Consider the following 15,283-nt stretch of genomic DNA (forward strand, 5'->3'; position numbering starts at 1 on the left):
AGGCATGTCTTCACATGATTTTAGATGGTATGGCCCACCTGATTTCCATATACGGCTGATTTTTGGGATATCCCATAATTTAAAGGGGACCCATCAAATGCAAGGTGTTGATGTTCGACACACATCACGGTGGGACCCACACAGCTTGACCTCATGGGAAGTTCCCATGAGCTCGACCACATAGAACCTTTTCCACACACACACACACACACACACACACAAGAGTATTTATGTTATCAGAACTTAGGAGATAATCTTGGAGAATGGAGATGGTCTAATATAGGAGATACTTCAGAAATAATACCAGTATAATCTAACATTTTTTAACTGCTTTTCCAACTTTTCTTCACCGTCCAACTTTTCTTCACCGTTCAACGTGGTCAATTTCATTTATACTAGTATAATACAACCTTTGCCTTAAATGTGCACTATTTCGTTTATTTGCCTCTTGAACACTGCTTCTTTGTTGAATATTTTGGGTTGTAATTCAGTACATCCCTTGATGTTGCTAGATATACTGGATTCGATGGGCTTAAATTGCAAGGCGAAGGTAGAATGACAACCAACCATAGATTTCTTGAAATGTGTTCCATGTCTTGTGAAATTGTTATTCCATAAACAATCCTCAAACAAGGACTACTGAAGTTTTATGAGGATTGTAGTTACTTTTAAGCATTGAAAAATCAAAGAGAGATCCAATTGAAAGCTGAACCAATGAAATCATTCGAATCCCGACTGGAGTGTATGCCCAAATGAGCCCTTATCATATGCTTACACAAACAGGATTTTTTTTTTTTCTCTGCTATTGTTGTTAAGGGCAATCCAAAAATGGAGCGAAGACAGATTAAAATCATAGTTTGCCTATTTATCAGCTGAGGAATTGGCCTCGAATGTGCTGTGAACGATGATTGGCCCACCATGGCAGCAATGTCGCATTGGGGACATTTTGCATGACATGCCAAGTAGCTATACTTCTACAAAATTCACTTGAGCCACGTCACATTCGGCTCTATTCTAATTCTGGGGTACAACCAAACAGGCCCTTAAAAGATATCTCTGAACTTGTTTGCATCCACCAATTTCTGACATTTCCAGTTGGATCTTGGACAATCATGATTTCGATGTTGGGCTGAGTCCCTCAGAATGAATGAACCGGTGCCACACCTTGATCATCGTACCTCAATTGAATACCCAAACACAGCCTGTCATATGCAATTGACGGTAGACTTGCAATGAAACTAGGTCAAGGAAACAACAGTCTTCAAACACTTTAGAGGCGTTCAAGCTTCATCAGCAGAACTACATGTAGAGTGTAGCGGCTGTTCTGATCACAAACACATTCTTTAGGACTTCTTGTACATGATTAAGAAGTATAAACAAGTATTGCAACGCTTTGAAAGCATTTGTGCAAGGCAGAAGTAAAACAAATTAAATTGAATCCACTAAGAAGCATATATGAATTAACACAAACTTAAAACCAACTGTACCCTTATAGAGAATGGAAGACAATTGATGCTCACTCTCTCTCATTCTTCTCTCGAACTAGCCACCCTAGCGTTTCTACTCTACATGCCAAGGAAGCTTTCTTGGGGTGTGGAACTCTATGAGGCTTAATAGGCTGCTCGTATATATTAAAAGACTCATAAACCTTTTTCACAAAGCTTTTCTTGTCATAGAGAGATCTCTTTATGGTATTCCTTATATGTCACTTAACTGCAAGCAACACCCACAATATACTTATCTAACTACACAATAACTTTGATCGAGTCAAAAATGTCCAAGTGTAGGCGTTTCCATGGGTACACCACATTTATGTACATGATCATCTTGTCTCATACTACCATACACATATCCTTCTATGTATCACCTTAGGACCCACTATTCTAAGTATTGGGGTTTTCAAAACACAAAAGAAAATAGAAGTTTTGAAAAATCCAAATCTTAATTTTATAGCCATTTAGATCCCTATTAAGATATTCTCAAATTTCTTAAAAAAAATCAAATCATATGGCTAAGATTTACCTTATTAGTGTTGTTAATGAAGTGTTGATTTTTCGATGTCATTCTTTTAACTAGAAGTTGCTCCTTAATCTATCCCATATGTAGGAGAGAATGAGAGTCACACGTCAACCCGTCTATGCAATGGACCCCACACGTGAAACATTTCACGTTGGGATGCAAGACATGGATGGGAATCTCTCTCTCTCTCTCTCTCTCTCTCTCTCTCTCTCTCTCTCTCTCTCTATGCGGATGACACCTAGGGGGTAGGATATCCAATGCTTTCTCTTTTCTATCTATAGTTCCTCTCCCTTTTGGATAGGATGATGAACTAAGGCTTTAAATAAACACCAATTATGATACTCTACCACCTTACAGTCTTCATATGCCCACTACATTGGAAGTGTGTGATCCTACCTTATCTCATTCACCTATATCTTATCCAATCCTTCAACTACAATGGCCATCCACCACAGACCAAATGCCCATATAGATTAAGTGGTCAACCCCCAAATCTAAACCATTAAATCATCACGTGCGATCAAAATCATTTTAACAGTTAAAACAAAAGTTTAATGGTTGAAAATATTTGAAAAACATTGGAGAACTTTTTTTAATGTTGGGCCCAATTGAAAACCACTTAATGTATATCTGATCTCCAAGATCTAAGCCATAAGTAAGTTCCTAAGAAACCAGTGGATCTCTTATTAGCCCATGTAAGTCTCAACATACCTTGATGGATGCACAGGGTCACACCCGCTTTTTTTGGCCACATGGTAACCCTGTAAAGCAAGCCAAAGCATATATAATCAAGACTTTGATTCCTCACACATCCTTAGGTTTAAGGATTGATTAAACTCGATACATCCACAAGTCAATCGTAGTCTAGGCATGATGGGCCTTCCGGTCTAGAAACTTAACCTCAATCCACCAATGTAAGTGCCCAACAAGTCCGAAACCAGGAGCCCATATCCATGGCACAATCATACTCATATGTGGCGTAGCGCAAAGGCAAACCGACTTGTCATAATGCTCGATGGTGAAGACCTTCTATCCCGACTCATCCTGAGTCCCCTCACATAATATGACCACGAACAAAGTAATAACCACAAGTTTGTCCTACAACTCTACTAAGTGGTCATGGTATAACAGGGTATTGAGATCCATGGCCCACAACTCTTCATTGGTTAGTGGTTGTTGTATTGCTCTCAAGTTTCCAAAGATAATCAACAGAATCCCTCTCTTTTGAACTCATGTTTATGAATGGTTGAGATACTTCCATGTAACCATGGCACAATCACATGTTTGTCTAGGACACCCATGGTCATCGTGATCTATGACCAAGACCATCGATACCGTTGGATACCATCAATATCATCAATGGATAAGTTTCACATTAGTTTTCAAGGCACAACTCTAATACTAGGTCCATCATATCCCACAGCCATGATTGATCAAACAAAAACAAATCTAAACTGTTGATTTTACAAAACAATGCATATGATAATTTCAAAATCAATTGTTTAATTAAAATGATTTAAAAAATCAATATAGCCAACTATGTTGATGGTGTTGAGGGTTTGATTCTAATTAGGGCCGGTTTGGATGCCTGTAACTTTTCTAAAATGTAACAAAGTTACAGGTGACTTTGTTACAGTTGGCGTTTGGGGGAGGAAAGTCACAGGTAACTTTCTGTCAACCTATGACTTTCTTACAGGAGAAAGAGGCGAAAATCTTACAGGCACTTAAGTCGCTTTTCAAGTTATCTGTATCTTTGATAAAAGTGACGATTGGAAATTTTGAAATGAAAATCGTTGGGAAGAATCACACCTACATTGAAGAAGCGTACCTACCTTCTCAGACGGAGTGAAGGCCTCCGTTTCCCTCTCTCAGTCTCATTCTCCCTCTCTCAATCTCCTTCTCCCTCACCGATCCAGCTTCAGCAAGGTTAGAAAACCCCTTTCTTTCTTTCCTTCTTTTTTTTTGTTTTCCTTTCCTTTTTTTTTCATCAGGGTTTGACGGAGGCAGTTTGGCTAGAGGCGTGGGTAATGTCCGATGGTTTGTGGGGTCCACCATCTTGTATTTGTTTTATTCATGCGGTCCATTCACTATTTTGGATTGTTTTAGGGCTTGATTCCAAAAATGAGGCATATCTAAATCTCAAGTGGACCACACCACACAAAATAGTAATGATTGAAAGTCCACCATTAAAAAACTCCTTGGGCCACTGTAATGTTTGTTTCACATCCAACCTGTTGATTAGGTTAGAAAGACCTGGATGAAGGGAACAAAACAAATATCAGTTTGATCCAAAACATCAATGGCCTACCAAAAGTATTTAATGGTGGGCCTTCAATCAACATTGCTTCTAGTGATTTGGTCCACCGGCAATTTTGATGTACCTTATTTTTGGGTTGATTTCTTAAAATGATCTAGAATAATGGATAGATGGTATGGATAAAACAAATACATCATAATGGGGCCCACATGGGGCTTGTTGGTCAGTGCAACTTGTCCCCGTGTAGGTCCCAAATCTGTTTTAACATATGGCTTTTTAAACACTCCCAATTTCTATTTGCATTGAGATTCCTGCACGTCCTCAGGTGTTTTGAAATTGAGTGCCCACTGCATTGTTAACATATCCATTTTCAAACAGTCCCAAGTTCCATTTGCATCTGGATTCTTGCCTGTTGTCAAATGGTGAGAAATCGAGGGTACATCGAAGTGTTAAGATATCTGGTTTTAAACAGTCCCTTGATATTGGTCCATTTTAATAATGTCTCACTTTGAGATTTTAACTGCTAATGCAGAATTTGGTGGAAGCAGCTTCCTATGCTTGTGATTTCTCTTTAACTGATCCTTGCCAACAAGAGTCACTCCTGTGGGAAATTTTTGCTTGGATATCTTACCTCAAGTTTTTTTTTCCTACATTACAAGCATTTTGAAAACGTGAGCCCACTTTTATGGCCCACCTGTTGATTTGTTTAGCCTAAGAATCAACCAAACTATTCATTTACATGGGCTTGATAAAATGGAATAATTTTATCCAATCTTTTTTACGTGTAAATCTGATTTTTCAACGATTCCCTATTTCAAGCTCTACTTAGCGTGAATATGCAACTTATTACCTGTAATAAAGTTACAAGTCATCCAAACACAAAAAGTTAGTTACATGTAAGTAAGTTACAACTTATATCCAAACAGGATTATCTGTAACTTACACCTGTAAGTAAGTTACATGTAACTTTCTTACAACTTGAAAAAGTTACGGGCATCCAAACAGGCCCTTAGATTAGGACTCTCTCTATTCTTTCGTAAGTAGTTTGTGTTGTAACACAAGTAAACAACTACTCTTGCCTAGGTAAGTAATTGTGTTATATACAACCTACTCTTTCAATTTATATATGTATCTCTCCATACTCAGAAAAATAATGAGAAAAAATCGGAATTCTCCACTCACCTGTTCTCACATGGTATTAAAGCTTCTCTGGCGCCTGCAACAGCTGCTGCTAGCTAATCTCTCTTCATATAAATACTGCCAGAGACGTGATGCCAAACCCATTGTGAGTTGCATCTGCTCCAGCATCCCATCAACGACGCTGGGCAACAGCACGTCGCCTACGCACCACCTTAAAAAAATCTGAAACCCTAGCTCCCGCTCCTCTCTCGAATCTATCGTCGTTCCCGCAGCTTCTCCGGAATCGAGCTCTAATAAAGAAACCCTAGATTCGCCACCCCGAGACGAATCGACGCTTCCATTGGAAAGCCTAGTTTTGGAATCGAGCTGTGGAGAAGAAGAAGAAATCCCTGGATCTTAAAACCGACAGAGTAGGCCCCTGCTCCGCCTCCCGCCATTAAATCCGGTGGCATCAGCGTCCCTTTTCCGTCAGCCAAAACCAGTGGCGTCGATGACGAAGCCTCAACAGCGGAGCACCTCCACATTTCCGGCGAGATTTCCTTGCGCCGCGGCCGTCCGCGGGGAGATACAGGAGCGGAAAGGGAGAGAGTGAAAAAGAAAACAGCGTTTTGGATAGCGGTGTCAACGGCCGGGTTAGGGCCGGGTCCAGCTCCCTCCAACGCTAGCCCGCCTCATTCAACACAAGCCTACTCTCGGCCAGGGCCCGAGACACGCCAAAATAGTTCAGCCGGCATATTTATACAGGGCTCAACGTGAGCCCCACCTGACCTAAAAGGCTTATATATTAGTGAATGCAAGCAATTAACTAAATTTCCTCTAAGACCCTAAATCTTTTCAAGTCCGAGAGCAAGCATAACAAGCGCTTAAAAATGCAAGCTGATGCCAAAGAGCTAAATCCAACTTCACTTCTGATGTCTAGTCAATGTAAATACATGTCTAGTCAATGAAATACATGCGAACGCGTCTACATGTGCTGACTTAATTGCATCATGTATAAAGGTATGTGATTATGCTACCGTAAATTATTCATTGACTATGACAATATTCTAAGGTATATGAAAAATTGGACAGGTTAAGTCTCACGATGTACTTAATGTTCAACTAATCTTATTTTATTTTTAAAAATATATAAATTTTGATAAAATCTCCATATGAATTCCTTATCATACCCACACTAAAAAAAATTTAAGCACTAGACATAAGGGCATCAGCGGGGTGAGTTAGGGCCACACAAAGCTTTGCTCAATTTCAACTTACATTTTTCAAAAAAATTTAAATCCAAAGTCAGCTTGGGATTATGAGCCAAAAGAGTCTAACCTGATTCTAGCTCACAATATTTATACAAAGCCCGTCCCGAGTCCAGGCGCAAAGTTACAGAAGTAGAAAATCTTTATTAAAAAAAAAAAAAAAACGAAGAGAGAGGGAGAGATGACTTTGGCTTTCTTGCCGATTTTAGAGAAAGTGCTGGGCCTTGCTCATGGACATCCTTTGACAACACAATGAGTGCAGGATCTCTAATTCAGTTTTTAAGTGTGAGCTACAGCATTGCAGCCCTAGAAGGTGAGCCTGGCCTGTTTCTATCAAACAAAGAAGTAGCCTAATCTTCCACTCGTTGCCTCCAATGCACTTATGAATTTTGCTGCTTCTACCAAGAATAGAAGCTAGTGTGCCGTTAATTAAAAGCAAGTGTTTTCCAAATTTGAAGAGATGGCAAAAAAGTAAAAGCAGAAGCTAGAACCCTTCCAGCTGATAAACTACCTTTTGAAGAGAGAGAGAGAGAGAGAGAGAGAGAGAGAGAGAGGCATTAAACTGGGAAGGAAGGAGAATTTAGATTTTAAAAGGCATTAAAACCTAGTAGGAGGGAGAATTTGGATTTGAGGAGGGAAATGGTTTAAATTTCAGCCGAGCTAACGGGCTTTTGAACTGCGAAGTCCAAGCCCGGCCTGCTTAAAAAAGGGGCTCGAATTCTAAGTCCAAACACGACCCTCGGGCCTGATTCTCCAGCCCAAGTGGGCCGGGCTCAACAGCCAGTCAGGCCAGCCCGGAGAACCCTACTTCGACATTCACAACCACATGATGCGTTGCCGAATTTGAATTGTCCAACTATTATGTATTGAAGTTTACTTATTTGAGAGGTCAGATAATTCTTCTTTAAAGGAAGTTCAATAAGTTATTTGAGAGCCCACGGCTCGAAAATCAAGCGTGTCCAAACATATGGTTGTCTACACCCATCGAATGTAGGCCTTCTTTCAACTCATTTCAGCCATCCATTTGCTCATAAATGGGTGGCCCACCTGATGACCAGCCCAATTTCCAGGCACGGTGTGTACGTGGTGGGGCACACCTGATCAACATCCCAGATCTCGCACCAAGGGCAAACACAAACATCATCTCGTACCAAGGTGGACCACCCCACAGGAATACAGTGGTATTTTCAGGTGGACTACATTATAGGAAACAGTGGTGATTGATTGCGCACCTATCAACATCCCAGATCTCGCACCTGTCTAAGCAGTTTTCAATGATGGGCGGTCAATTACCACTGTTTTCCTGTGCGGTGGTCCACCCGATATTTGGATCAATCTCATTTTTGGCCTCATGCTGTAAAATGATCCGACAAAATGGATGGACTGAACTCTAGATGAAATATACACACCATGGTGGGACCACCTATCAACGACCACTAGCGCCATTGGTGCAGGCATGGTCAGTATACAATCCGCGTACACAAGTCCCTGAACAATACGCATTGGATGATCCAACCATCATTTGGGCCACCCCATGAATTTAAAGGTTTTTGGTAGTTATGAATTGTTTTCTATGATGTGGTCCACTTAATGATTGGATAGGCCTAATATTTGGAGCATCACTTCATCATGGCAGTGCTCACTAAATGCACCAATTGGATGGAATACACACAACATGGTGGCCTCACACGTCTAAGAACGTGAATATGCAGAGTGAATAAACTTGTACATGCAGGTGAATAACTTCTCTGTACACACAAGTACAGCACTCGTAGTAACAGGCCTCAAAACGGTATAGATTCATAGTATACGGTACACTAACCTATAAAAGTAGTGTACATTTGTACTGGCACTTTGGGTTATTTTACTCTTTTATCCCTACAGTTCTACACATTCCATTACATTATGAATCTATACCGTTTCGAGGGGCAAAAGGGTCGGCAACTTAAGTAGGCCTGCCGTAATGCTTACGTAAAATCCACCCTAACTACTAGGTGCGTCACCCCCTGCTAGGTTGCCCAAAAATCAATTCCAACCATGATTAGGGAAACTACATGATTGGAAACGTTACATAGTGCAACACTCACCCACCAATCTATTTCCTTTAGTGTGCCCCACCATAATCACGGATGGTCTTTTTTTTTTTTGTCCCATGCCTAATTTCGGTGCATCATCCAATGTCTGGAGTGGATTTTATATAATCATCACATTGGGCCCTATAAACATTAAGAGTGGACGTCTCTCCCAACAATTTCTTTGGTCCGGTCCATCCAAATCACAAGTCAACTTGAATTTTTTCACACCGAACCTAATGTGGTATTATACGTTCATCAAAGTGGGCCCTATTAATGGCAGATCATCCTTCCACATATATATATATATATAAGAAAAGAATTTTATGAAACCCAGTATGGGGTGTACGTACCCCCATGATGTATACTTAAGATTCACTTTGACCATTAGATATATAAATTTAGGGAGACTTAAGATTTAGGTGAGCTACACTAAACTAAATAACTGAGAGAGATGTCTGTCTTTAAATTTTACATGATTCATTATAACGACAGTATGAAATTCACTCTAATTGTAGGTTGACACCTAAATTCCAGGTCCATCCGTGATTACTCCAAAATACATCAATGGAAATAGTTTGGAGGGTGATCGTTATCCTATAGGTTGCTTCTAATAGTGTGGTCCACTTGCATAATGAATGGAACTAATTTTTTTGCCTTGGGCCTGACATGAGTTGAATTACCTGATGATTGAAGTGTATTGGCATAAATTGGGCTAACTCGGGCCCCAACCGCTTTGCTCGCACTGACACGGATACTGTAATAATAATATTAATAGGGAGTTTATTAAAAACCTTTTCGAAGGAGGTAGGGGAATATAAAATTCCTTATATTTTATTCACTCTCTCTCTCTTTTATTTTTTTAAGCTCCAGTGCGCTCGTAGTACTGTAACATATAGTGCTCCTAATTTCATGGGTTCTCTTGGACATTTCAGTCGATTGATCTGAACTATCCTTCAAGTCCAGAATATATCCTATGTCTTATGACTCTTATCATACAAAATTTGTACTAATCCGATGATTCAATCCATCTTTGATTTTGCCTTATTTTCAACAGCCATCCATTTCTAAAAGCTATGAATGAGATGGTGACAATTGCTTCACAGAAATTATTATTTAGAATCATAAGCAACCAGTCGTGGTACCTAACAAATAGATGGATCAAATTGCTGGTTGGACTATTTTGCATTAAGTGATTTCAACCGTCCATAATAAATACCACTAACCCTTCATATTTGTCAGATCGGTGTGTTGTTTTCACGTAGGCCCATGAAATGTGCGCTGAAACTAATGAACAGTCTAGATTAATGGATTGACTAAGCGTCCGAATCAAGCCAGGAGCACTGTAACTTATCTTGATTCCTTGGAGCTTTCCTGGGCCCACACGCGTGTACAAGACAGCTCATGGTACATTAGATGGAATCCAATCCATTCATCACAGCGTTACTGCTATCTAGAAGTTCTTGCCTGAGAATGAGATCAGTCCACTCATCTGGTGGACCAAGTTTATGAATCAAATATAGGCTTGGTTGAAGCTTTTGTACCCATCCAAATGCTCCTAAATAGAGGCCCAACTGATGAACGGATCAGATTTATTTTCATGAAAGAACATCTGGACGGTCAAACTCACCTGATGGATGGCTTGGATATTGCACCTGTACACCATGCTGGGATAGCTGCCTTGAACAGTAACATGTGATTCAATGCTCTGGATCCTATTCAGCATTGTTTATTTATTTTTACCAATATTGTAGGTTCAAATCATGTTAGTTTTATTGAATACTTTATTGACCACCGAAAAAGAATGACCATTCATAGGGTGCACATGGGCACGTTCGGTCCAGCTCTGGGTTGAAACCAAAATTGAATTGTTGCCAACGGTTCCAAGAAAATCAGAACTAGAACCAGACTGTTTGCACACTAGAACCGAACTGGAATCGGACTGTAAAAACCGGTTCGAATTGAGATCGGTTCTACAATTTTAAGCTTTTTATAATCCAGCCCAATTGATATAGAGAGAGAGAGAGGGAGAGAGCGAGAGAAAAAAAACCAGCGACTCAGTGAGAGACAGAGAGAGAGAGACCATGGTTGCCGGCTGAGTGAGGTGGAGAGTCAGACGGTGGGCGGCCAGTGGTTGTCTTGTGAGAGAGAGAGAAATGAGAATGGAATGGGGCAGCAGAAGCAACACGAAGAGAATTAAGAAATTAATTTAAAAAATATATATATTTATTGCCTGGGATGGTCTACTTTTCAGGTTCAGTTCTAGATTCGGTTCCAAGTTCAGTTCCAAAGTCAGTTCCACAGTTTGATTCAGTTCTACGTAACCTTAAACTAAGAATTGAACCAAAATAATTGGTTCTTTGATTTTCGGAACCGGTGCACTTTAGAATCGGATTAAACTGTTCGGTTTGTTCAGTTCCAGTTCGATTTACCGGCTCTACCAGTTCTATGTGCACCCCTAACCATTCATACAAATTCACATATCCACCGTGAACAAGGGTACATATTACTCAGCCCAGACGGTCCAAATGATGGCCCACATTTAGGTAGTTCGTTGTCCTGCTATCTGGTTCATTGGATATTTCTTACCCTTCATTGGTGGACAATTGTTTTATATGCTCTTGACAATTTTCATTTCAACAGTCCATCTGGTGACCGCCAACCAGACGGTCAGGAATATCCAACCATTATCTTTTTCGTGTATCAAGCGACTCGTTACTCAGGACAAAACGAAAGTTAAAAACTCAACTAGTCAATTACAAGAGAAGAAAGATTGATTGACGCCGGCTCCGTTTGAATAAGCTTATTCTACCAGTGCCATAGGTGGGGCCCACAAGTTATGCTGATGACATCCAAGACGTTCATCATGATTGCCCTACCATGGAAGTTGGACGCTCCAGAAATCAGAGTCATCATGCCCAACTCTCGATTGTAGAGGTTTGTGGATGATTTTCCATTGTTTTCTAGGGCAAAGCTCATAATTATATAGGCTTAGTTCCTAAGGGCACTGTATCATTGTGGTGTAGCTCCTGTCATTCACAGGTTGAATGGCATATGGCTCATGGTAGAAAACAATGGGCAACCATACAAAAAGCCCTAAAATCATTTGGCCACCCACATGATATTTAGACGATCGAACCCAACTTTTATACTATTGTGACTTTGTTGGGAAAGTTGTTGTCATGGGTCCTACTCATGCCTCAGTGGTGGACTATCAATTTCAATAATGAGGTTATGGGTTCTAGTGTTTATGTAGTGCATGTGGTTATGAAAAAAGTTGAATGCCATACATGTGCCTTTGTTGCCTAACATGTAGCACTTCGAATAAGCTTTCCCTACTTTTAGAAGAATCAGTCTAAATTTTAAAAAGAGAAGAAAAAACAAGAAAAAGGAGTCATTGTCCACTACATAAAATGACAAAAATATTGATGATGTTCCTACTGAAGTGGACCACAGGTGTTGAGTTGTCATTTAGACTAACAAACAAATGATGAGGCCCACTTAATTGAACTATTAAAAATAAATTGGAACTAACATCTCTAAAATTGCTAAGGGATAATTTGAGCTTGTATTTGAAATGTATTGATCTAAATCACAATTACATTCAAATTAAAGTAAGTCTAAATAATTGTGTTTCTCAGCTTGTAATTAGAATGCATCATAACTTAAACCTTTTGTTTAGGAGCTTGTATTTGGATCGCATTAAATTTTTTAGATATATTCACAAGACCTAAAATTGATCAACTAAATTTGTTTGAATGTCTTAAACTATTATTCATATGCGATATTTTGATATGATGATCATAACAAGCTTGCTGAAATATATTCTCTAACTAAAAATGAGGAAATTTTGAGTGTTGAGTGAGCTACAAATGTAAGGATCACGAATGAGCAACTCGCTAAAATGTTTTACCCATTCATTTATATGGTTGATGTTATGGGAAAATGTAATCCGACCACCTTCAAGGACAGCTCGGCCTGATCACCTTCAAAGTCAACTTGGTTCGACAACATTTGTTCCCAATAAACTTTGCCTAAGAGAATTGGCATGAAGCTGACAAACTTAACCCTTGGCGAGATGAGGTCTCAAGTGCCCAACCACTCACACTTACCAAGAACTGGATAACCTAGTGCGATTGAAGAACCATCGAGAACAGCTGGAACCAATGAGAGATTAGGTCTGAGGCACAGTTTGGGCTGAGTTAGTAGTAATTGAATCGGCTCAGGTCATATTCAACTAAATAACAAAGTCGAGCTTTGTTAAGCTCAGTCCGAATTGTCCTCGGTTGTCCGACAGAGCTCGACTCAGATCGTCTTTGCTCAACCAGAGGGCTCGACTAGATCAATTAGGTACAAGATCCCCTCCAATAATGCACAATAAAAATAACCATTCAACATACGATTCAAGGATAACCGACAACGTCATTACTCACGCACATCTCACCTAATGGTTGAGATCATGCCTAAGATGACGGGCCACCCTGTCCTATAAACATTATAAATAAAGGACCCATTTACAAGAATAGGTATGCAAAATCTCTCACATAAAATCCCTCTACACTATCAGACCTAGATTCATAGCCTGACTTTGGCATTGGAGGGTCCCCTAATGTAGGCAGGATCTCCGTTACCTTCTTCTCCTTGTGTAGGTGCTCAGAAAATCAGCAACTAAATGAGGGTAGACCAGATTTTTGCATCAACAATTGATGCTTGGACAATTCATATCATTCTATTAACATAATTTTAATATTGCAACTGATAATGAATTGTTTTTTATCAACTAGGGTATCACGTGTATGACACATTCGTGACCTAATGATACCCTTCTTACATGTAGGACTATCTTGCCTTTAAAAAGAACCCAAAATGTCATTTCTTCAATCTCACTAAAAACATTGAGGTTTTAAAACACATCAAAATCATTTACACCAATTCCATTTACCACTGGATGCATAGCCTCAAAAAGAATAAATTTGAGGTAAAATTCCTCAAAGTATTTCTTCAAATATAAGGTATTTATTAGTCCTAAATGAAAATGAAGAGAACCTGAATCGGACCCAACCAGCTTTCATGCTAGCTCGGGCATACAAAGTTCAGGTGCAATTTGGGTGGATCCTCGGATTGACCGAGGTAGGCAGATCCCTAATCGTGGGCCCATGGTGATGTATTTTCCTTAAATCCAACACCATCCATACATTTTGACTGAAAGAAGAACCCAAATATGAAGCCAATCCAAATCCCTAACTGTCCTTAAATCCACACCATCCATCTATTTTAACAAATCATTTTAGGGCATGAACCCAAAAATGAAGTAGATCGAAATCTTAAGTGAATCACACCATAGGGAAATCTTAAGTGAATCACACCACAGGAAAGTCGAGTGTTTATTTATCATCCAACCAGTTGACAAGGTCACAGAGGCCTTGATGAAGAGACCATAAATATCAACTTGTTCCAAAACTTTTGTGGCATACAATAAGTTCTTAATGGCCCACGTAACTTTGATCTCCTTTGAACCATCCGTACAACTTGAAGCTGGGCACTTGTCTTCATGTGACACGTACTAACACTAGATAGGTTGATGGCATGTGGTACACCAGCCAATTGAATTGGTTGGTGCACCACACACTACGCTGTTGTGGCAGGTGTGGTGCGAAGAGGAGGGCTGCGGCTGCTACGAGTTGTAGGAGTGATTCGAAGGAGATCAAAGTTACATTGCCCCCAAAATGATGTATTTATTATATCACACCGTTCATCCATTTGTGAAGATCATTTTATATCATGACCCAAAATATTGATCCATATCCAATTCTTAAGTAGACACACCACAAGGACAATGATTCTCACCAGTAAAACATTTGTAAGGATCACCATAACATTTATTTTCAATCTATATATTCATAAGGTCACATATACCTGGATGATGAGGAAAAACAAATACCATTTCGATCTAAAATTTCCGTGACCCCAAAAGGATTTCAATGGCAGATGTTCAATCCCCCACTGCTTTTTGCAGTGTGGTCCACTTGATCCTTGGATATGTCTTATTTTTTTGGCTAAAGCCTTATGAGTAGCTCACCAAATGAAATGCCGGATGAGATATAACACATACCTTATGATGGGACCCATTAAACTTGGTGACGTCAACACACCAGCCATATCGTAGTGTGTGGCACACCAGCCCATCCGCTTCCTATCTGAACTAGGCTTCCAAGCCATAGTTTTGTGCAGCTAATGTTGATGGAAGTTAAGCTTGAAGTCGTTGTTAATGAAGGGTAAGTGCAGTAACTGAAATTTGAATTTTTCGTCTGGTCACATCTAAAATGCACCGGGTGGTGTCAGGGGCCAATATTGCAGCAGCAGTCCACAAGTGAGCTGGAATGTGATTTGTCAGTGCACTACCTGGGCCAGCCTGGACCCGAAGTTAGTGGTCCAATAGCTAAAAAGGTGCACTTTTGATGACTGTTGACTTCAAAATCCCCGACACCTCGGCCCCACATTGATGCATGTGTTTTATTAATATTGTCCAATCAAATGCACCCTTTATG

General features: G+C 39.9%; 2 long non-coding RNA genes across 3 annotated transcripts; one reads left to right on the forward strand and one right to left on the reverse strand.

Annotated features, from left to right (window-relative positions):
* Positions 1-582: 582 nt before the first annotated feature.
* LOC131217022 (uncharacterized) lies at positions 583-6,230 on the reverse strand. Of its 2 annotated transcripts, none has more exons than XR_009157158.1 (3): positions 5,459-6,230; positions 2,731-2,780; positions 583-1,319 (listed from the first exon to the last, which is right to left on the reverse strand). It is a non-coding gene; the product is annotated as an uncharacterized LOC131217022 (long non-coding RNA). The 2 variants fall into 2 exon arrangements; XR_009157159.1 differs by having other exon boundaries at positions 583-1,324.
* LOC131217031 (uncharacterized) lies at positions 2,787-6,517 on the forward strand. The gene is made up of 2 exons (XR_009157160.1): positions 2,787-3,597; positions 5,295-6,517. It is a non-coding gene; the product is annotated as an uncharacterized LOC131217031 (long non-coding RNA).
* Positions 6,518-15,283: the final 8,766 nt, after the last annotated feature.

Source organism: Magnolia sinica, chromosome 1 (assembly GCF_029962835.1).
Source record: "Magnolia sinica isolate HGM2019 chromosome 1, MsV1, whole genome shotgun sequence".
In the NCBI taxonomy this organism is placed as follows: domain Eukaryota; kingdom Viridiplantae; phylum Streptophyta; class Magnoliopsida; order Magnoliales; family Magnoliaceae; genus Magnolia; species Magnolia sinica.